Source organism: Saccopteryx bilineata, chromosome 10 (genome assembly GCF_036850765.1).
Source record: "Saccopteryx bilineata isolate mSacBil1 chromosome 10, mSacBil1_pri_phased_curated, whole genome shotgun sequence".
Classification (NCBI taxonomy): domain Eukaryota; kingdom Metazoa; phylum Chordata; class Mammalia; order Chiroptera; family Emballonuridae; genus Saccopteryx; species Saccopteryx bilineata.
The window spans coordinates 74789657-74812296 of NC_089499.1; the positions used below are offsets into that span (position 1 = coordinate 74789657).

At 40.0% G+C, this 22640-nt stretch overlaps 1 protein-coding gene across 3 annotated transcripts in view; it reads left to right on the top strand.

Annotated features, from left to right (window-relative positions):
- Positions 1–22640, top strand: part of PRICKLE2 (prickle planar cell polarity protein 2) — a 418427-nt gene that overhangs the window by 256013 nt on the left and 139774 nt on the right. The gene's annotated exons all lie outside the window — the stretch shown is intronic.

Here is a 22640-nt window from a genome sequence, read left to right on the forward strand (position 1 = left end):
CCCAGGTATGCTCTTGGCTCTACTATTAATGCTGGCAGGAGCCACAAATGGTCATTTGTAGACTGGTGTTCATTGTCTTAAACATACAGAGGATGGAGTAGGTGAGATGCATCTAGAGAGGAACAGCTGTAAAGTATCGGGGGCCCATACAAGTGAAGGAGGTGGTAGCAGAAGCAAAAGAATCCTGGAATCTTAGCCCCCCACCCCTGGCCAAGGCATCCACTGAGGTGGAAGCTCAGAGTTGGCTATTTTTATTGTAGAATAAATTGTTGCTCGATAATGTAAGTGGAAAACTAACTTGTGTTACCAATCAAAGAATCTTTGTGATTCTTTGTGAAATATGCCACCCAGATAAACTGAAGATTTATGTATTTTCTTTCAAGAGACTTTTTCTGGGTAGACAGGGTGGGAAAAAAGTTAAAGAAAGAGAAAAGAGGGAGAAGAATTTCCTTCATGAAAAGTTCTCTTCCCCCCACCCCAGAAAAATGTGTAGTTAGGAATGCTGTGCCTGACTCATGTAACTTAAGTGACAGTGCAAGGTTCCAGCGAGACTGCTAAGAAGGTGGCATTAAATATGCCCTTTTTATTCTGCAACAAAGATCATTATCATTATGCGCACATTTATTTATTTGGGTCAGTAGGGGGATGGGAAGAAGAGGAAAGGAAACTGAATGAGGGTGGAGGACTCTAGATGAAACCTCTGATCCCTTAAGTCGCTTGCAGAAAAGAGGAAAGATGAGCCTGGCCTGTGGTGCGCAGTGGATAGACCTTCGGCCTGGAACGCCAAGGTTGCCAGTGTGAAACCCTGGGCTTCCCTGGTCAAGGCACATACAACAAGCAAGCAATGAACAACTAACATGAAGCAACTATGAGTTGATACTTCCCATTCCATGCTCCCCTTTTTCTCCTGTCCCTGTAAAATCAATAAATAAAGTATTAAAAAATAAATTAATTTTAAAAAAAGGAAAAGAGACAAGATGATTAGAAGTCATGCCTGGCATTCTGAGCTTTCCAAAGAATCCTCAGCTGATCTGAACAGAGTAACGTACAGGGAGGATTCCTGCCCGCATGGGTGTGAGGTGGATGATGAGTGGACAGGTGCAATGCAATATTATCCATTTTGATTTCAGGCAGTGTTTAGATACCTGATATAGGGAAAGAAAATATCTTTCCCCTGTTTGGCCAACCAGAAGGTATAGTTTCAGCTGCTGACAATTAGGCCACGCTGTGCTCTTTCCGGGCCACACGGCCACACGGCAACGCTGGGAGGGCAGCGAGGCAGGGCTGGTTTCTGCCCTTGCACACAGTAGCCTCCGAGAGGGTCATGGTCTTGCTCAAGTTACAGTGTCAAGAAGGGCTGGAGCTCACATCCTGGAATTCTAAACCAAGCTTCATCATATTGTGATATCAACGCCCTTTAGAGAGAATTGAGGTGTCTCTAGAATACAAAGTATTGAACACTGGTGTTAAAATACAGACACACAGAAATGTATATACATATGCAGGTCTATGTATTAATCGCATGTCAATATAAGTAGATAAGTGAGAAAATGGGCAGTGTAATAAATGCAAACTTACTCTCTGTCCTGGGATGTGAGAGAGAGTAGAAAGGTGGGACTGTGGGAAACTAGAGCTTGTGTCCCAGCTAAAAGAGGGCTGTCCCATTTACTCCAGCAGATCTCTGCCTCTTGGTAACTTGAACTCAGAGAGGCCAGATCTCCTGCTGTATGTTCGTTTCGTTTTATTTTTTCAGAGAAGCTGCTGTGGTCAGCAAACTATATCCTGCAGGACTCTTCAGCCCAGTACCTGTTTTGATAAAGTTTTATTGCAGTATAACCACTCCTATTTGTTTACAGATTGTGACAGTTCTCAGACTACAGCAGCAGAGTTGAGTAATTGTGAAAGAAAGAGACTGTGTGGCATGCAGAGCCCAACACATACCCCACTTGGTCCTTCACACAGTATCCTGACCTCTAGGCCCAGTAAACGCACACATGGGTGAAGTCCACCCTTGGGCCTCCAGCTTGCCATCCTAGACCCATCAGAGGTGCATCCAGTCTCATGCCACTGCTCACCCCTTGTGCCTCTCTCTTGGGCACTCAACGGCAATTGCTAGTGATTAAACCACAGGTTCTCAAACTTAAACCTGTGTACAGAATTCCTTAGTGGGCTTGTGAAAACTGGGATGACCAGGCTCCACTTCCAGATTCAGTAGATCTGGGTGGAGCCTGAAAATCTGCATATTCAGTAGGTTCCCTGTTGGAACTGATGCTCCTGGTCCAGGGTCACACTTTGGGAACCAGGGACTCTGACATGCTGTGCTATTGGGGAGGTTTCAAAGCACCTACTCTATCAAGACGGTGCCTCAGTTGGCCCAGAGAGTGAAATGAATTCTGTAGAACCCCTAGGTCAGACTCACTGAGGCATTGCACAGCCCCCACAGGGACCATGAAGAGTTCTGTAGATCCTTAGAACCCTGCAGAGTTGGTGCGTTTCTTCAATTTGCAGAACATCCCTTGGGATCCATCCAGGACCAACTGCGTAGCCTTCCAAGGGGCTCTAGCTGTATGTAAACATTCCGTATTTCCCATGCCCATTAGTCCTCGAGTGCCTTGTCTTCACAACTGCTCTCCTTGACCTGACCAATCTCTTGAGGTTAATAATGGCCTCCACACATAACTGGTCAAAACCAAGACATATCAAAATTAACCTAAACCTAGAATGGAGTGGGAAAAAGAGATTCAGCAAGCTAAATAAAAATTGTAAGGACAAGTATAAATAGTAGAAAAAGGAAATACATTTAGAAATTAGAGGAATGCTTGCAACTGAAAACTACAGTGACTTCTCTGAGCCTCAGTTTCCTTGTCTATGGCAGGGACTAGTTGTATAACCTTAAAGGGTTGTTGTGAGAGTTAAAGTAGATGTACAGTCACCTCTAAATCTGGCTTATAAGTCTTCTTTCCACCTATGGCTGGGCACTCCAGATAGCAATCATCATAGAGATATCAAAACTCCCTTCAGGGCATCTGTGGGTAGCACCTGGTGGTTCTGATTAGTCTCTGCCAAAGAAGCATCCTGTGTTTTCTGGGCAGCTGATTCTAGCCACTGGCTGACTCCAGCTTTTTCCACTCCTGGCATTTCTGGTTGCCAGTAGTACGGCTCCCCTCATCCCAGCTAGCTGAACCCCCTCTGTGTATCTTTTTTGTGGGGGGCTGAGCTCCTAATAGCCCTTTCCTTCCTTCCACAGCTGCCCCAACAGTGATGAGTTGAGCAGCAAAGGCTCCAGCAGCCTCAGCCCCCAGCAGGGCTCTGTGTGTGCCATTTAAGAGAAGAGAAACCTGGCTCCTGTTGGATGAGTCGGGCTGCTGCCTCAGAGAAGGGGTGCTAAATAATTCACCACTGCAGCCTGCTCTGACATCCGTCTGAGCTTGTCCCCTGTGACCCCGGGGATGCATCAGCAGGGTTCCTCCTTGTTGTGGCGTCACTTGGAGCACAAAGAGGAAATAAGACAGCATGACCCACTCTGGCTGTCAGGGACTCATTCCACAGGCTCCAGAGTCAGGAAGGAAGAACACATCCTGGGTTCCCAAGCCATGAGTGCTGATGGCTACTCAAATCAGAGGGCTTTGGACAGCCTCGCCTCGCTTTCCAAAACCTGACTAATAGTATCTTATACTTAGACCTATACACATTTTTGAAGAACTTGCTGTGTACTTGGCAGTTTTTCCTGTATTATCTCATATACTCCAGGAAATCCAGGAGGCCTCCCTGCCCCCGTGCCCCAACAGAATACCTGCCATCTAGCTGTCCCTGGGGAACTTTTCTCTCTCCCAACCCTGGCTCTCAGTGGTTCAGACTCACATGTGTTAGGCTCAACACTACCAGCTTCTCCAAAGGGAAGCATGTTATGGTGCCTTAGTAAAACTCTACTGCTCATTTTGCTTGGAGTTTCAAGTTCTGATACCTGCTTTTTTGTAGTTTGGACCATAGGCCTTGGCCTAATCGTCTGCTGAGCAAGATGGTGGCCGGGAGGCAGTGTTCAAGGTGATGGCCTTGTCTGGGGAACTCCCTGCCGAGGGAGGGTCTGCATTTTGAGGCAGGATTCCCAGGTTCCCCTGCAGGGCCTGACTTGGCCTGGCATTGAGAAGTGAATACAGGCCTGGAGGAGAAGGAGGAACTAGAACAGAAACATAACCATGGGCTTTTTCTCAGCCCAGCAGGCCAGGAAGACTCAGTTCTGGAGCTTGGAGGAAGTAATTTTGCAAAACACATCACATGAACAATGTACTTTTATAGCCACCCCCTCCTTAGATGCACAGATCGCCCCCTCGTGATGGGTGAGCAGGTCTATGATTGCTGTGTGCGGAATGCTTTGTGAAGATTATTCCAACTCATATAACAAGAAACGTGGTTAAGGTTATCACCACTGTAACATTTTCCAGAGGGACTTTTGAAGCACGTAGAAGCTAAGGAATTTTTTTGATGGCACACAGACAACATGAGCCAGAGGCTCAAAATCCAAACATGGACTTTCTGTTGCCCATTTCAGGGTTAGTTCCTTTATAGCAGGACTTAGCGAGATAAATTAGATACCCTTTATAGCAATCTATTTATATATATTAAAGAATTTAAGATTAAAAGGAACAGAGGCAGCATCAAGCAGGGTGGGTTGAGGGATATGTATACTATAGTTATACTTCTTTTTTTTTTTTCTATATCATCTGTCCTATGAGAGTCGCAAGTATGACAGTCTCCCAGGGTTGTGATCCATTTCTGAGGAAATTGTGGAAAAAAAGTTGTATGGAAATATTGAATGGCAGTTGTTCATAATTGTCACATCATGAAATGGGTCACCAGTGTGCTTGGTTCGGCAGCACATATACAAAATGGGGCACCAGCCATGGCAGTTTGTGGTCAGCCATGGCATATATAGGATGGCTGTGTGTCATGGGCACTCCATTCATTCAACCCATATTTATTGAGGGCCTACTGTGTGCAGACACTGTGCTGGGCTTTGGGGTTTTATTTTCTTAAAACTAATAAAAAATCTGCTCTCTTCTCCCCAAAATGGAGCTTACTTTTTAGGGGCTCCACAGGCAGACAGAGCCTACATCAACATAGACAAGTAAAACAGTGATTTAGGAGTGGTAAGTGATGGGCATCAACAGGTGGCACTGTGAGGAACACGGAGACCCTTTAACCAGTGGAACAATTAATTGACTGAAAACGACTTTTTTGAAAAAAATAGTTTCTAAAAATTGTCCCAAGATTTTGTAGCAAATGGAGAAACATCTATTCAAGAAAATCTGCTAAGTCTTGGAATCAGTGAGTCTGTGGCATTTGAGCCACAGCACTCATCTTCCGCCTTCCCTCCAGCACATATGAGTGTGAACGAAACTCTACTCTGAGACTATGCAGCCAAGGAGATGGGGCTTCTCCTCTACCTGGCTCTCAGTCTAGGGCTCATCCCAGGTTTCATCCCAGGAGGGGCCACCTCAGAGATTGGCAGTGCCCAGCCCCTGTAGAGGAGCACTACTTTAGTCAGATCAGACTGAGAAGTACTTTATGCCCCGGGGTATTGTTGAAAACAATAGAACAATCAGCTAGCAATTAGTGAAGGCTAACATCTGGCTGTGACCAATAAATACAGACCAGCCAGATACTCAGGGAGACTATGTTCATGCTCTCTTGAGGAGCAAAGTCAGAGGCTGCGGCTGCAGGGGAAATAGCATTCACTCAACTAGTCTAGCCATCTGCTAAATAAAGAAGCAAAGAAGAAGAAGCTCTAGATAAAGGAGGGGGGAGTCAGTATCTGGTACTGCTGCAATATTTCATCTAAAATGTTCAGTTTGCAATGAAATATGCAAAGAAACAAAAAATTGTGACCCAAACACAGGGAAAAAAGTAGGCAGAAGAAACTGCTTGTCAGGGTACCTAAATGTCTGATTTACCAAAGACTTTAAAGCTGCTATTATAATTACATTCAAAGAACTGTAAGAAACTGTCTAAAGAATTAAAGGGAAAGCATGATGATATGTCTCCTCAAATAGAGAATACCAATAAAGAGAATGTATTTTTAAAAATAATTATTAAAAGTTAAATTTTTTCAGTTAAAAGGTATAATAGCATGAAAAATTCACTAGAGGAGCTGAACTTTAGATTTAATCTGAAGGAATAAAGAATTTACAAACTTGAAGGTAGATCAATAAAGATTATGCATTCTGAAGAATAGGGAGAAAAAGGAAAAAGGAATGAGAAAATACAAACAGCCTTTGAGAAATGTGGGATACCATTAAGCATACCAACATATAGATAATGGATCCAATTAAAGGAGAAGAGACAGAAGAAGGAGCAGAAAAAAATATTTAAAGAAATGATAGCAGATACTTCTAGTTCTGATGACAAACATTAATATATACATCCAATAAGCTAATGAGCTCCAAGTAAGCAAAATGAGACACACTATAGTCAAAATGTTGAAAGACAAAAAGGAAATCTTTAAAGCAGTAAGAGAAAACAACTCATTAGTTGATGAGAATTCCAATAAAATTAACAACTGATTTTTCAGTCTTGGCAAAAAGTTTCGTAGTTCCTTAAAATGTTAACCAGAGCTTCCATATGACCTAGCAATTCTGTTCCTAGAAATATACCCAAGAAAAATGAAAACGTGTCCTCACAAAAACTTGTACATAAATGTATATGGTAGCATTATTGATGATAAGCAAAAAGTAGAAACAACTCAAATGTCCTATCAATTCATGAATGATAGATAAAAAGTATTATATCCATACAATGGAATATAATTCAGCAACAAAAATGAAAGGTGCTCTCATACAAGCTGCAACATGAAAAAATATTACACTCAGTGAAAGAAACCAATTATAAAAGATCGCATATTATATAATTCCATTTATATAAAGTGTTATGAATGGGATCAGGAAGTGGTAAAATTGGAGCCCTGACATATTGCTTTTGGGAAACAGTTTGGCAGTTCCAGAAAAGATAAACATAGAGTTACCATATGACACAGCAATTACATTCCTAGGTGTACTCAAGGGACTTGGCAGTATCTTGATCTTATAAACCACATCAAGACTGCTCCAAACAGGTTGCTGAGGGCCAGTCTCATGGAGCATCTTATATTGGCCAGAACCACAGAGTCCTTCCCAAGAGGTATAGAATCAACACATCCAGTGGCCAGCTTCAGGCAACATTAGAGAAGGATCCAATAAACTTCATAAGCAGCATGTCTACAAGAGATCTACCCCACCTCACAACTAAAAATACATACAGACTCAAGAGATAAGAAAAGATATTTCATGCAAATGGAAATTTTTAAAAAGCTGGAGTAGAAAAAAAAAAAGCTGGAGTAGCAATACTTATATCGACAAAAATAGACTTTATAACAAAGACTAGAGTAAGAGACAAAGAAGGACACTGTGGATAAGCAGATGTAACCCTTGTAAACAATGCACCCAACATAGGAGCATCTAAATATGTAAAGCAAATCTTGATGGACATAAGTGGAAAAACTGATGGTAATAGAGTCATAGTAGAAGATTTGAACACCCCATTGACATCAATGGATAGGTCCTCTAGAAAGAAAATCAACTAGGAAACAGTGTCCTTAAATGACACACTAGATTAGATGAATTTCATTGACATCTTCAGAGCATTTCACCAAAAGCAGCAGAATATACATTCTTTTCAAGTGCACATGGAACATTTTCTAGGAAAGGCCACATGTTAGGACACAAAACAAGTCTCAATAAATTTAAGTAGATTGAAATAATATCAAGCATCTCCTCTGACTATAAGGGTATGAAACTAGAAATTGATCATGAGAAAAAAAGCTGAAAAACATACAAAGATGTGGAGGTAAAATGACATGTAACTAAATGATGAGTGAGTTAATGAGATCAAGGAAGAAACTTTAAAAACCTTGAAACAAATGAAAACAAGAACACGACAACCCAAAAGCTATGGGACATAGTAAAAGCAGTCCTGAGAGAACAATTCATAGCATTACAAGTGTATGTCAAAGAAAAGTCTCAAGCAACTTAACTTTACACTAAAAGAAAGTTGGAAAAGAACAACAGAGCACAAAGTGAGTAGAAGGAAGGAAATAATAAAGATCAGAGCAGAAATAGAGTCTAAAAAGCACAATACAAAGGATCAAGGAAACTAAAAACTGGTTTTTTGAAAAGATAAATAAAATGGACAAACCTTTAACTAGTTTCATCAAGAAAAAAAAATACAGGACCAAAATAAATAAAACAACTGACACCAAAGAAATACAAAGGATTTAAAGAAAATATTATGAACAACTATATGCCAACAAATTGGGCAATCTGGTTGAAATGGATAAATTCCTAGAAACATACAACCTTTCAAATTGAATCAGGGAAAATCAGAGAATCTAAATAGACAAGTTAAAAGTAGTGAAATCAAAGCAGTAATTTAAACCCCCCCCCCAAACAAAAGTTCTGGATGAGATAGATTCACAGGTAAATATTTTCAGTCAAGATTCACAGGTAAATATTTTCCGTCATTCAGAAAAGAACTGACAGCTCTCCTTTTCAGACTATTCCAAAAAATTCCAGAGGAGGGTCTCCCAAGCTTATTTTATGAGGCCAACATTATCCTAATTCCAAAACCAGATAAAGACACTGCATAGAAAGAGAATTACAGGCCAATATTCCTGATGAATATAGATGCTAAAATCCTCAACAAAAAGCACACTGGATCCAGAAATACAGTAAAAATATCATACACCACAGTCAAGTGGGGTTTATTCCAGGGATGCAAAGATGATACAGTACCCACAAATCAATAAATGTGATACAGCACATAAACAAAATGAAGGATAAAAATCACATGATCATATCAAGAGATACAGAAAAACATTTGATAAAATCCTGAACCCATATAAGATAAAAACTCACAGAAAAGTGTGAATAAAGGAAACATACCTCAACATAATAAAGACAATATACGACATACCCACAGCCAGTATCATACTCAATGGGCAAACACTACAAGCATTTCCCTTAAGATCAGGAGCAAGACAGGGATGTTTGCTTTCACCATTCTTATTCAACATAGTACTGGAAGTTTTAGCTATAGCAATCAGACAAGAAGAAGAATTAAAGACATCTAAAGTGGAAAGGAAGAAGTAAAACTCTCATTATTTGCAAATGGCATGATACTGTATATAGAAAACCCAAAAGATTCCACCAAAAACTACTAGAACTTATAAATGAATTCAGTAAAGTTAACAGGATACAGAATAAATATCCAGAAATCAGTTGCATTTTTATACACCAATAATGAACTATCAGAAAGGAATCTAAGAAAACAGACCCATTTACAATTGTCCAAAGAGAAAAGAAGATGTAGGAATGAATTTAATCAAGGATATGAAAGACTTGTACTCAGAAAATTATAAGACAATAAAGAATTGAAGAAGGTATAAATAAGTGGAAGCATATACTGTATTTGTGGATAGAAAGAATTAACATTATTTAAATGTCCTTACTATCCAAAGCACTCTATAGATTCAGTACAATTCCTATCAAGCTACCAATGGCATATTTCACAGAACTAAAACAAATAGTCCAAAATTCGTGTGGAATCACAAAATACCCTGAATAGCAACAGTGATTTAAGAAAGAACAAAGTTAGAGTTATCACACGTACTGATACCAAACTATATTACAAGGCTGTAGTAATCAAAACAGTAAGGCACTGGCATAAAAATAGACACATAAATCAACAGAACAGAATAGAGAATCCAGAAATAAACTCATATCAATATGATCAATTGGTATTTGACAAAGGAGGCAAGCACATACAATGGGGTAAAGACAGTTCATTCAATAAATGATGTTGGGAAAATTGGACATATATGTGCAAAAAATGAAACTAGACCATCTTCTTACACCTTACACAAGAATAGACTAAAATGGATTAAAAAGTTAAATATAAGACTCAAAACTGTAAAACTTCTAGAAGAAAACATAGTAAAATCTTGAACATTTCCTGTATCAATATTTTTTCTGATATATCTCCTTGGGAAGGGAAACAAAACAAAAATAAACAAATGTGACTATATCAAACTGAAAAGTTTTTGCACAGCAAAGGAAACCATCAATACAATGAGAAGACAATCCACTAAACATAAAATCATATTCGCTGATACATCTGATAAGGGGTTAATATCAAAATTTATAAAGAACTTATAAAACTCAACACCAACAGAAACAACCCAATTAAAAAATGGGCAAACACCTGAATAGACACGTCTCCAGAGAGGACAAACATATGGCCAATAGACATATAAAAAGATGCTCAATGTCACTAATCATCAGAGAAATGCAAATTAAACCACAATGAGATAATCACCTCACACCTGTCAGAATGGCTATCATCAATAAATCAATAAACAAGTATTGGTAAGGGTATGCAGGAAAGAAAACTTGTGCACTGTTGGTGGGAATGCAGACTGGTGCAGCCACTGTGGAAAACAGTATGGAGTTAGAGAATTAAAAGTGGACTGCCTTATGACCCAATGGTTTGACTTCTGGGAATTTATCCAAATGAATCTGAAACATTAATTTTAAAGAATATATGCACCCCTATGTTCATTGCAGCCTTGTTTACAATAGAGAAGATTTGGAAGCAGCCCATGTGCCCATCAGTAAATAAGTGGATTTAAAAAGCTGTGGTACGATTCTTGGAAGATGGCAGCAGAGTAGGCAGACGCACAGACTCCCAGCTCACACCACCAAACTAGATTACAAACTAATTTATGAACAATCAGCATAACAAACCAACTCTGGACTACAAGAACATCTCTCAAAAAACAAGGAGCAAAGAAGAAGCCACAACAAACCTGGTAGGGAGTGCCTGAATCTCCCCTGCTTACAGGAACAGGGTAGGGGGTGAGGCTGAGAGCACAGAGGGGATCTCACTCCACGGGAAAGAGCAGAAAATACTGCTCACAGCCACTTGCCTGGCAACCAGGGAGTGAGGTGTGTTGAAAGGACCAGCTTGTCTTCCAAAAAGAAAGGGGAGAGAGAGAGACAGATGGTGAGGGGCAGAGGAATGCAGGGGACAACCTGAGAAGCTGACTCATCCAGTGCTGGAGGCAACCATAGCTGAGGGAGGGGCTGATCCTTCCACAAAACAAAAGACAAAGTGCTTCTGGGTCACAGATCTCCAGACATCTCTCCAGCTCCAATCAGCACAACAAGACACAGCTGAAAACAAGAAGTGGGGAGGAGGGGCAGCAACTCAGCTCTCCATGGAGATCTGAGATACACCTCCCCCTTCTGAAGCTGAGAAAACACCCTGCCCCCAGAGAGAGTAACTAGAAGAAGAGGCCTTCAGAGTCTCAGGTTACAGCCACAGCATTCCTGGATACAGTTTCAAATAAGCCCCCTGCTGAGATCAGTAAACAAGACTATCACCTGTTAAGAAAACAAATAAATCAAGACTTCAAAGCAGCCCAAATCCGAAAGTGGATTACAAATAATAGCTGATGCCAACCCAAGAAGACCTAGAAATAACACAATTGAATACTGGAGGCAGACAACGCCAAGCCTAGGCTCAACCAGCTCTACAAACAAAACACCTAAACACACAGATATAATGAGAAGACAGAGAAGTGCAATCCAAATGAAACCCCAAGAGAAACCTCCAGGAAATGAACTGAGTAATATAGAAATAACCAAACTTCCAGATGCAGAGTTCAAAATAATGATTATAAGGATGCTTAGGGATCTTAGAACAACAATGGATGGTCATTACAAACACCTAAATAAAGAAATAGCAAGTATAAAAAGGATATTGAAATATTAAAAGAGAATCAGTCAGAGATGACAAATACAATAACAGAAATGAAGAACACAATGGGAGCAATTAAAAACAGGATGGATGGAGCTGAGGATCGAATCAGTGAGTAGGAGGACAAGTGGAATGTAGGCATGAAAGCAGTGAAGAAAAAAGAAGAGACTCAAAGAGTCTGAGGAAACTCTTAGAGAGCTCTGTCACAACATGAAGAGAAATAACATTCACATCATAGGGGTTCCTGAAGAAGAAGAGAAAGAACAAGGGATAGAGACTTTGTTCAAGCATATCATAGCTGAAAAATTCCCTAAATTAATGCAGGAGAAACTCTCACAAGTTCAAGAAGCACAGAGAACTCCATTAAAGAGAAACCCAAAGAAACCTACACCAAGATACATCATAATTAAAGTACCAAAGCTAAATGATAAAGAGAAAATATTAAAAGCTGCTAGAGAAAAAAAGGCTATCACCTATCGAGGAGCCCCCATAAGGATGACATCAGACTTCTCAACAGAAACACTTGAGGCCAGAAGGGAATGGCAAGAAATATTCAAAGTAATGCAGAACAAGAACCTACAACCAAGACTACTTTATCCAGCAAGGCTATCATTTAAAATGGAAGGAGAAATAAAAAGCTTCCCAGACAAAAAAAAAAAAAAAAAAAACTAAAGAAATTTATTACAAGCAAACTAATGCTGCAGGAAATGTTAAGGGGCCTGTTGTAAACAGATCAAAGTGGGAAAAGAATATAGCAAAAGAGGAATACAGCTTTAAAGAATAAAGTGGCAATAAACAACTACACATCAATAATAACTTTAAATGTAAATGGATTGAATGATCCAATCAAAAGACACAAAGTAGCTGCATGAATAAGAAAACAGGACCGCTACATATGCTGTCTACAAGAGACACACCTTAAAACAAAAGATGCACATAGACTGAAAGTAAAAGGATGGAAAAAAACATTTCATGCAAATGGAAATGAAAAAAAAAAGCTGAGGTATCAATATTTATATCAGACAAAGTGGACTTTAAAACAAAGGCTATAGAAAAAGATAAAGAAGATCACTACATAATGATAAAGGGAGTAGTCCAACAGGAAGATATAAGTATTATAAATATCTACGCACCTAATATAGGAGCACCCAAATATATAAAGCAGACTTTGATGGATATAAAGGAAGAGATCAACAGCAATACTATAATAGTGGGAGCTTTCAATACCCCACTAACATCACTAGATAGAGTCTCAAGAAAGAAAATTAACAAGGAATCAGCAGACTTAAAGGACACACTAGATAAACTCGATTTCATAGATATCTTCAGAACTTTCACCCTAAAGCAGCAGAACATACATTCTTTTCAAGTGCTCATGGTACATTCTCTAGGATAGACCACATGTTAGGGCACAAAAGTGGTCTCAACAAATTTAAGAAGATTGAAATCATATCAAGCACTTTCTTTGATCACAATGGCATGAAACTAGAAATCAACCACAACAGAAAAACTCAAAAATTCTCAAACATGGAAACTAGCAGGTTGTTAAATAACAAATGATTAAGAATGAGATCAAAGAAGAAATTTAAAAATTTCTAGAAATGAATGATAATGAGTATACAACAACTCAAAATTTATGGGACACAGCAAAAGCAGTACTGAGAGGGAAGTTCATAGCACTACAGGCACACTTTAAGAAGCTAGAAAAAGCTCAAATAAACAACTGAACCCTGCATCTAAAACTACTAGAAAAAGAACAGCAAGTAAAGCCCAAATGTAGTAGAAGGAAGGAAATAATAAAGATCAGAGCAGAAATAAATGACATAGAGGCTAAAGTAAGAATACAGAGGATCAATGAAACTAGGAGCTGGTTCTTTGAAAAGGTAAACAAGATCGATGAACCTTTAGACTCACAAAGAAAAAAAGAGGACTCAAATAAATAAAATTAGAAATGAAAATGGAGAAATCACAATTGACACAACAGAAATACAAAATATTGTAAGAAAATACTATGAAGAACTATATGCCAAAAAACTACACAACCTAGATGAAACGGACAAATTCCTTGAAACATACAATCTTCCAAAAATTAATCTGGAAGAACCAGAAAACCTAAACAGACTGATTACACCAAATGAGATCGAAACAGTTATCAAAAAACTCCCAACAAAGAAAAGTCTTGGGCCTGATGGCTTCACAAGTGAATTCTACCAAATATTCAAAGAAGAACTAACTCCTATCCTCAAGCTATTTCAAAAAATTCAAGAGGAAGAAAGACTTCCAAGCTTCTTTTATGAGGCGAGCATAATTCTGATTCCAAAACCAGGCAAAGACAACACAAAGAAAGAAAACTATAGGCCAATATCCCTGATGAATTTAGATGCTAAAATCCTCAACAAAATATTAGCAAATCGGATCCAGCAATATATGGAAAAAATCATACACCATGATCAAGTGGGATTTATTCTGGGGAGGCAAGGCTGGTATAATATTTGCAAATCAATCAATGTGATTCATAACATAAACATTTTTAATGCAGACTGGTGCAGCCTTTGTAGAAAACGGTATGGGGATTCCTCAAAAAATTAAAAATTGAACTGCCTTTTGACCCAGCTATCTCACTTTTAGTAATATACCCCAAGAATACCATAGAACTGTTCCAAAAGAAGAAATGCACCCCCGTGTTTGTGGCAGCATTGTTCACAATAGCAAATGTCATGAAAAGGAAGGAGAAAAACCACATGATAATTTCAATAGATGCAGAAAAAGCACCCATTCATGATCAAAACTCTGAACAAAGTGGGAATACAGGGAACATACCTCAACATGATAAAAGCCATCTATGACAAACCCACAGCCAACATCATACTCAATGGCAAAAATTAAAAGCAATCCTCTTAAGATCAAGAACAAGGCAGGGGTGCCCCCTTCCACCACTCTTATTCAACATAGTCCTGGAAGTCCTAGCCACAGCAATCAGACAAGAAGAAGAAATAAAAGGCATTCAAGTTGGAAAAGAAGAATTAAAACTATCATTCCTTGCAGATGATATGATATTGTATATAGAAAACCCTAAAGTCTCAGTCAAAACTTGATAAACGAATTCAGCAAAGTGGCAGGATATAAAATTAATACAGAGGCATTTTTATACACCAGCAATGAACAGTCAGAAAGAGAAATTAAGGAAACAATCCCCTTCACTATTTCAATCAAAAAAATAAAGTACCTAGGAGTAAACTTAACCAAGGAGACTAAAGACTTGTACTCGTAGAACTATGAAACAGGACAAAATTTCTAAAGGGAAGGACAAACACCTAAGACAGCAGTAAGCATGAGTTTTGTACAAAGGGCTGATCTAATTGAGGACTAGGGACCCTTCTGCATTTTTCTGTTTTTAATAATGTTATTTCCAGCATACCACACCCTGATTGGGACACACCTAGTTTTTGAGAGGGTGAATGAGAACATTTGAATTAGAAGAAGAAATATGGACTTTATAATCAGACCCAGGACCAAATCTCAGCTGATGGTCCTTGTGTCATTCTTTTTTTTTTTTTTTGTATTTGTATTTTTCTGAAGCTGGTAACGGGGAGGCAATCAGACAGACTCCCGCATGCGCCTGACTGGGATCCACCTGGCACACTCACCAGGGGGCGATGCTCTGCCCATCTGGGGCATCGCTCTGTTGCCACCAGAGCCACTCTAGCGCCTGAGACAGAGGCCATGGGTCCATCCTCAGCGCCCAGGCTATCTTTGGTCCAATGGAGCCTTGGCTGCGGGAGGGGAAGAGAGAGACAGAGAAGAAGAAGGGGGTGGGGGGTGGAGAAGCAGATGGGCGCTTCTTCTGTGTGCCCTGGCCGGGAATCGAACCCGGGACTCCCGCATGCCAGCCCGACGCTCTACCACTGAGCCAACCGGTCAGGGCCTTGTGTCATTCTTGTATTCTCTGTGAACCTCATTGTCCTCATCTGTACAATAAGGGGTAATGAAAGCTACAGTTTGGGATTTTGGTGAGGACTACATGGAAAAAAGTATACAAAACACCTGGAAGAGAGGCTCTTCCCATTCCTTGTGAAAAACAATAACCACTGTGTACATCTGTGACATTTTTCTTCCAGGATAATTTCCTCAAGACAGGTATTTGCTGCCAGTTTGCTGTTTTATGAGGCAGGGAATTTTTAGTCTTTTTCCAGAGTATCCTTCACTTGTCAGCACTGTCTCCCAAGAGGGGAGCGTAAAGGAGTGCATGCACTCAGGAAATGCTGGGTGACCAGCGCATCCCTGTGTGAGTCCTGCTTGTCCCCTGGTCCTTTACATTAAGAAAATTAAGTTTATGATTCAACTGTTAAATGAGAATTAGTAATTCCCACAAGCTACTATAGAAAATGCAGCTTTTGTTATCTCAAACAAAAGTAATGTTTGTTAACACAGCAGGTCAATTTTAACCATATTTTCATGGTAAGCATGTACTGATGCAATTTTTAATCTTTTTTGGGAAGTGAGCAAAATCTTGAGCAGTCTTTCATGTTGAGCTGTGCAAGATAGCTTGTTCATATTTCTCCTTTTAATTAATGTAATTAAAAGAGGATAAAGTGCTGTGTTAAAAATTTGTGCATTAGATTATGATTATGTATTGGGATCAAGAATAATTAAAATGCATGAAATGTGGTTGATTCCTCAGATGGTAGAAAAAAAAAGGCCTCTTGCCTGGGTTTAAAGTATACCAGATTATTTTTCACAAAATATAGAAATGTGTCCATGGTGTGAAAAGCATAAGATTTATAAAAGATCTGGAATCTTACACAAATGGATAAGAAAAAAGATGTCCAGTGGCGGGGGTCTTCCTTCTGTTTATCATGAACAAGCTTATCAGTTCTCGTTGCATTCTTTGAAAACCGAGTGTGAAGTAATAGGAACACCTACTATATGCTAGGTACTGTCCTTTACATAATTTAACTCATTTAACCTTACCCAAATCTTCATTTTGTAGATGGAGTGACTGAGTCTTATGAAAGATGAATAGCTGGTATTACGAAGGTCATGAAACTAGGCGGTAATAGATCTGCTTTGAAATTAGGTCTTTTTGTTTGGGCTCTTTCAGTGACAATGTCCTGCTTGCTTTGGGGAAGGCAGACAGATTATTATAAAAGTGAATTGGAAAAGTGGTTAAAACTACCGAGGAGGATCTCTTTTGATTTCTTTTTTAAGAAGACAGTTCTGCCTTTTTGAGAGACTTATTTATCTTTACCTGCACTATAGAAGCTTCATGAGTTCTATTTTTCTACATGGTTTATGTTGTTTAATACAAATGTTGATAAAAATCTAGAATGTTTTCTTTGTTTGCCCTTTTAGGGCAAATCCGATGCAACTTTGATCTCCAGTATTTATTTAGGACAATCATTACTTCTTTGGTGTTAAACATCCCTTTGTGTTAAGATTATATAGGTTTGGTAGATTGTGCTTCATTTTAAAAAATGAATTTACACAGCAAAAATAAAAATTGACGGCTATGGTTGACATTACCAAGGTTCCCCATTGTTTTTTTCTTCTTCCTGGGCATATACTTCTCAGCCCTCTTGCAGGTAGATGAGGTCATGGGACTAGTCTGACAAATAGAAGTGATGTCATTCACCTTCAAGCTGAGACACCTAAAACTTTAGTTCTCTCTTCTTCTGTTGCTGTAACCTGGAAATTATGTGTTAAGATCATAAACACACAAAAAAGAATCAGGCTCGATCCCTGAATCACTACTTGGAATAGAGGCACCAGGGGAGCCTCTGGACCTCCAGCCAACTTTACATGAGTAAGAAATCAATTTTTCTTGTTTTAGACTGCTGAGATCTGTGATTGTTACAGCATTAATAGCCAAGCCTAGCCCAACTAACATAACAATTCTTTGTCAGGTTCCTTTCCTCATTTAAAATATTACTGGATTTTGAGATCTAAATGTCAGAGAACCATACCTGAGTAGGTTACTAAAAACTATATAAATCCCCCCATCTCTATGTGTATATATATCATATATATTATATATAAAGTTTTAAAGAACTGTATTCTCTTTCATAACAATGGAGAGAATATTGTTCTTTAAAATAATATCATCATAGTACACACAAAATAACACATATTTTCCCCCTTTTTTAAAATTAATTTTACTAGGGTGACATCAATAAATCAGGGTACATATATTCAAAGAAAACATGTCCAGGTTATCTTGTCAATCAATTATGTTGCATATCCATCACCCAAAGTCAAATTGTCCTCCGTCACCTTCTATCTAGTTTTCTTTGTGCCCCTCCCCGCCCCGTAACCCCACACTCTTATCAATGTCTCTTAGTCTCGTTTTTATGTCCCACCTATGTAACACATATGTTTTTAAGTAAAATAAACGAACTTATGACCTTTATTAGATGTGGGATTTGAAACTTTGGTAATATACCTTCTAGTAATTACTATTTCACAATGGCAGGGTCAGAAGGTACTGATCTGAACCACAAGGGCTGATGTTCTCTTTTTTTTAAAGTGCTCTTAAGACCGAGGTGTTATCATTGCTCTGAGTGGCCCAAAGTCCAGCCTAATCATGTCAGTATTCAAAAGTCTTCTTGGTTCTGTAAATCCCCCTTTAGTTCATTTAAAATCTATTCATTCATATTATACACCTATGAAAATGGAGATTAAAAATTGTTCATGTGACTGTCCTCATTGAAGCCTTTCCTCTAGAAGGCTGTAGTCCTTGTTGTCACTAAGCCTAATCTTCTGTAAAGTAACCAGTAGTGACTCACTGTTCTTTCCCCTTAATACTCTAATAAGATTTTGACTAATGCCGGTTAGACTGGCGATATGATTTGATTTTCCCGTATATATGGAGTGGATTCTTGGTCATGACTTGCCCATGTCTCATTGGCCCAACAGCATATTTTCATTCTGCATTTGTGTGAACACTTTTGTCTTATATTCATGTTCTTTCTGCTCTCCAGCAGCTAAAGCTTGACCTTGGCTATTTTAGCAGCTTTTTTTTTTCCATTCAGTGAGAGGCATGGAGGCAGAGACAGACTCCTGCAATCACCCTGACCAAGATCCACCTGGCAAGCCCCCAGTGGGCAATGCTCTTCCAATCTGGGGCCTCTGCTCCATTGTTTGGCAACAAAGCTATTTTAATGCCTGAGGCAAGCCCATGGAGACATCCTCAGCACCCAGGGCCAACTTGCTTAACATGCTTGACCCATGGCTGCAGGAGGCAAAGAGAAAGAGAAGGGGGGGGGGGTATGTGGAAAAGCAGATGGTCACTTCTCCTGTGTGCCCTGACCAGGAATATAACCCAGGACTTCCACACACCGGGCTGATGCTCTACTGCTGAGCCAACTGGCTAGGGCCTTTAGCAGTCTTTTTATTTATGGCTTTTGGATCTTTTTTGGATGTTTTTTCATTATAAAAAAATTTTTTTAGCCTTCAACCCAACTCAAATCACACTTTTCCTGATCTCTGATCACCTCAACCACAGTCAGTTTTGTCCTCTTTGCCCCTGTTCCTAAATAGTATATGCAGTGATGCTCATTTTGTAATTACTTTGTTGTCCTATCTAAACAGGAAGTTCTGAAGGTTAGCAGTTGCATCTTTGTCTCCCAGCAACACTGTTCTTCATCCCACAGGTTCCCATTAACTGAGTGTCTCACAAGTATTGTCTGTTCTCCCTCATCTCCCCCCCCCAAGAAATTTGCTATTATAAATGTGGAATCTCATCTGTTTTTGTAAAACTAGTGTGAATTTTGTCCCTATTTACCAGATCTCTGGAATTTCTAAAGTAAGTTGTTGCCTCACTTTGCTAATACCTAACAACATTATTTTCCAAAAAATCCTGAATAAAATGGTCTCCAGGATGAAAATAATTATTGCAAAGAGTTATTGATCTATGGATTGTGTTTTGTCAGTAATCTATGCCAAGGCAATGCAGAGATCTCGGCTTCCCCGCTGAGCTCAAGTTACAGGGAGCACTGAGCTCCAATCACAAGGACTTCAGCAATGTGCTTTGCATCATCCCCTCCTGACTGTAATTAGACCTTTGAAAACTCTGCAGGAGCCCTATCAGAACACAAGTAACACTCTTCTCTAATTGCTTACTTCATTGTCTTTCCCTCTCATTTTGAAGCTCTTACAGGCAGGGCCCATCTCTGGGTTGGTCACTGTGATGTCCATCAGGCCTAACACAGTAACTGAGAAATCTTAGGAGTTCATGTAGTGAGTGAGTGGAAGCACCCACGCTGCCCAGAAGTATGGTCCTCTTGTTTCCACTGCCAGTAGCTAACCTTCACTGACTGCTGTGTGCTCAGCTCTTGCTAAGTGCTTCACATTCATTCTCATTTGATCCTCAAAACAGCCCTGCAAGGGTAACATACTATTATTGTCCCTCTTCTTATGGAAGAGAACCTTAGGCCCCAATCATGGAGTTAGTGCGTCCAAGCCAGGGTCTGTCCCCAGGCAGTATATTGCAGACCCTATGTCATATTGTCATGTCTTATGAGTTGATAGTCGTGAGTCATACCTATTCCAGATTGAAGATTTCATCTCTTTCATTTTGTGTTCCAGCTTTTCTCTTTATTGCTTCACTGTCAATCACTTGTGAATTGCTTCTCCTAATTCTTTTATGATCGTACTGATAATGAAGTCAGAGAGGAGTGGGCCCAGATGAAATTGAAACATAGAAGTTGGAGTGACTTGTCCATGGCTACAATGCTTCCCCTTGGCCATTGGTGGCTACAAACTGTTATATTTGGGATTCCACTTCTTTTCTTCTTCTTTTTTTTTCTTTTGTTTTTTTTTTGGTTTTTTTTTTGGTCATTTTTCCAAAGTTAGAAGTGGGAAGGCAGTCAGATTCCCACATGTGCCCAACTGGGATCTACCCAGAATGCCCACTAGGGGGCGATGCTCTGCCCATCTGGGCTGTTGCTCTGCTGCGACCCGAGCCATTCAAGCCCCTGAGGCAGAGGCCATAGAGCCATCCTCAGTGCCCAGGCAAACTTTGCTCCAGTAGAGCCTTGGCTGTGGGAGAGGAAGAGAGAGACAGAGAGGAAGGAGGGGGGGAGGGGGGGAAAAGCAGATGGGCACTTCCCCTGTGTGCCCTGGCCGGGAATCGAACCCAGGACTCCTGCACGCCAGGCTGACGCTCTACCACTGAGCCAACCGGCCAGGGCACACTCTACTTCTTGAAGGATGTTGAGGTCTAGCACATGCTCTGAGTTCTGTATGATGGGGACTTGAAGCAGAGTATTACTTCATTTAGTTGTATTCTGTTTCTATTAGTAAATAGCTATTCTGGTCCCATGATTTTCACCATGAAAGTCTTCTGGGAACCACAGAGAAACATTCTGAAAGAAGTTATTAAGCATTATTAATACAATTACCTATAACAGAAGACATAATTTAACTTTCCCACATCCAACAGAAAATTCATTTGAAGCTTCAGGAGCTCCAGCTGGAAAGGCAGAGCTCATCAGAGTGGCTTCTTCCAGTGAGGGAGAAGCGGGGAGTCTATGCAAGGAGCCAGGCTGGGCTGGCTGCTTTGTCCTCAGGGCCACTTATGTGCCTAGCGGAGCACACCTCTCTCCCGCCTCCCAGCACCCCCTCCACCTCAGGAACCTGCCCTGCTTCTTAGCACGGGCACAGGGAGCAAAGTGTTGGCTTGTCTGCACTTCTCACTGGGCACAGGGCACTGCATTGGCAGCACTGAACGAATAATTAATTTTAAACTATAAATGATGACAATGGAAAAACTTGGAGGATAGAAACAGTGGCCATCCTAGTAGAAGGAAAAACATGGTGAAATTTTCTGCTTTCATCCAAAATATCAAAAATACCTTATTTATTGAGTGTGTGACATTGTGTCCTCACCATAAAAACATGAGCTGGGGGAGAGTAAGCAGTGTGGACAGCACAGAGTAAGTGCCCAGAAAATATTTACTGAATGAAGGGATGGTAGAGATGAAGAAACTCAAGACCCCCAAAGTTAAGTTAGTTGTTCAGGGTAATATCACTCACAGAAAACTAAACCTGGATTTGAACCCAGGGCTACCCATCTCTATAGAGTTCTTTCTTTGTGATTACTTGGATAGGCCTCTTTGTTGGTGCAGAGAAATGGAGATTGAAGACCTAAAGGTGTTTGTCAAAGTTTCATTTTGAGGTGCAGGAAATGTGCTAAAATCCTGGTGTGACCTTGGAAAAGACCTTTCTTCACTCAAAGCTTCAGTTTCCTAATCTGTAATATAGAGAGATGGGGCAGTGCTCTCTGAGGGCCTAAGTGTCCTCAGATGCTCCAGGCAGATTTATGCTTTGTCATGGCCCATGCTTACTCGGAGCCGGGGTCAGGGGTGCAAAGAGGGGGTGACTAATTCACCACCCAAGCACATTGAGAAAAAAGTAGCCAAATGTCTTTTATTTCAGGGATGCACAAAAGTTCAAAGATGACATTGTCTCAAGCCAACAAACACTTTAGAACAAAAGTTGAAGAGAAAAGAAAGTAGAGACATTCAAAGGCTCTACACAGCTTCTGGGGAGTGGGGAAAACACCAAAAACAGAGCTGATTTCACTCCTCAGTTGGTGCAGCACATAATCTGAAACAGGCGCTCAGGTTGGAAACTCGGCCCAGATCTGATACCCTGCACATCAGAGCACCACTTTAAAAAGGAAAAATAGACGTATATCTTTAAAGCCTCCCTTCTTGTATGTGATATTTTTGTACTCCGTTGGAGGTTGCATAGTTAGGGCCTTTGCATCCTGCAAGGGCTTTCTTCCTGTCTTC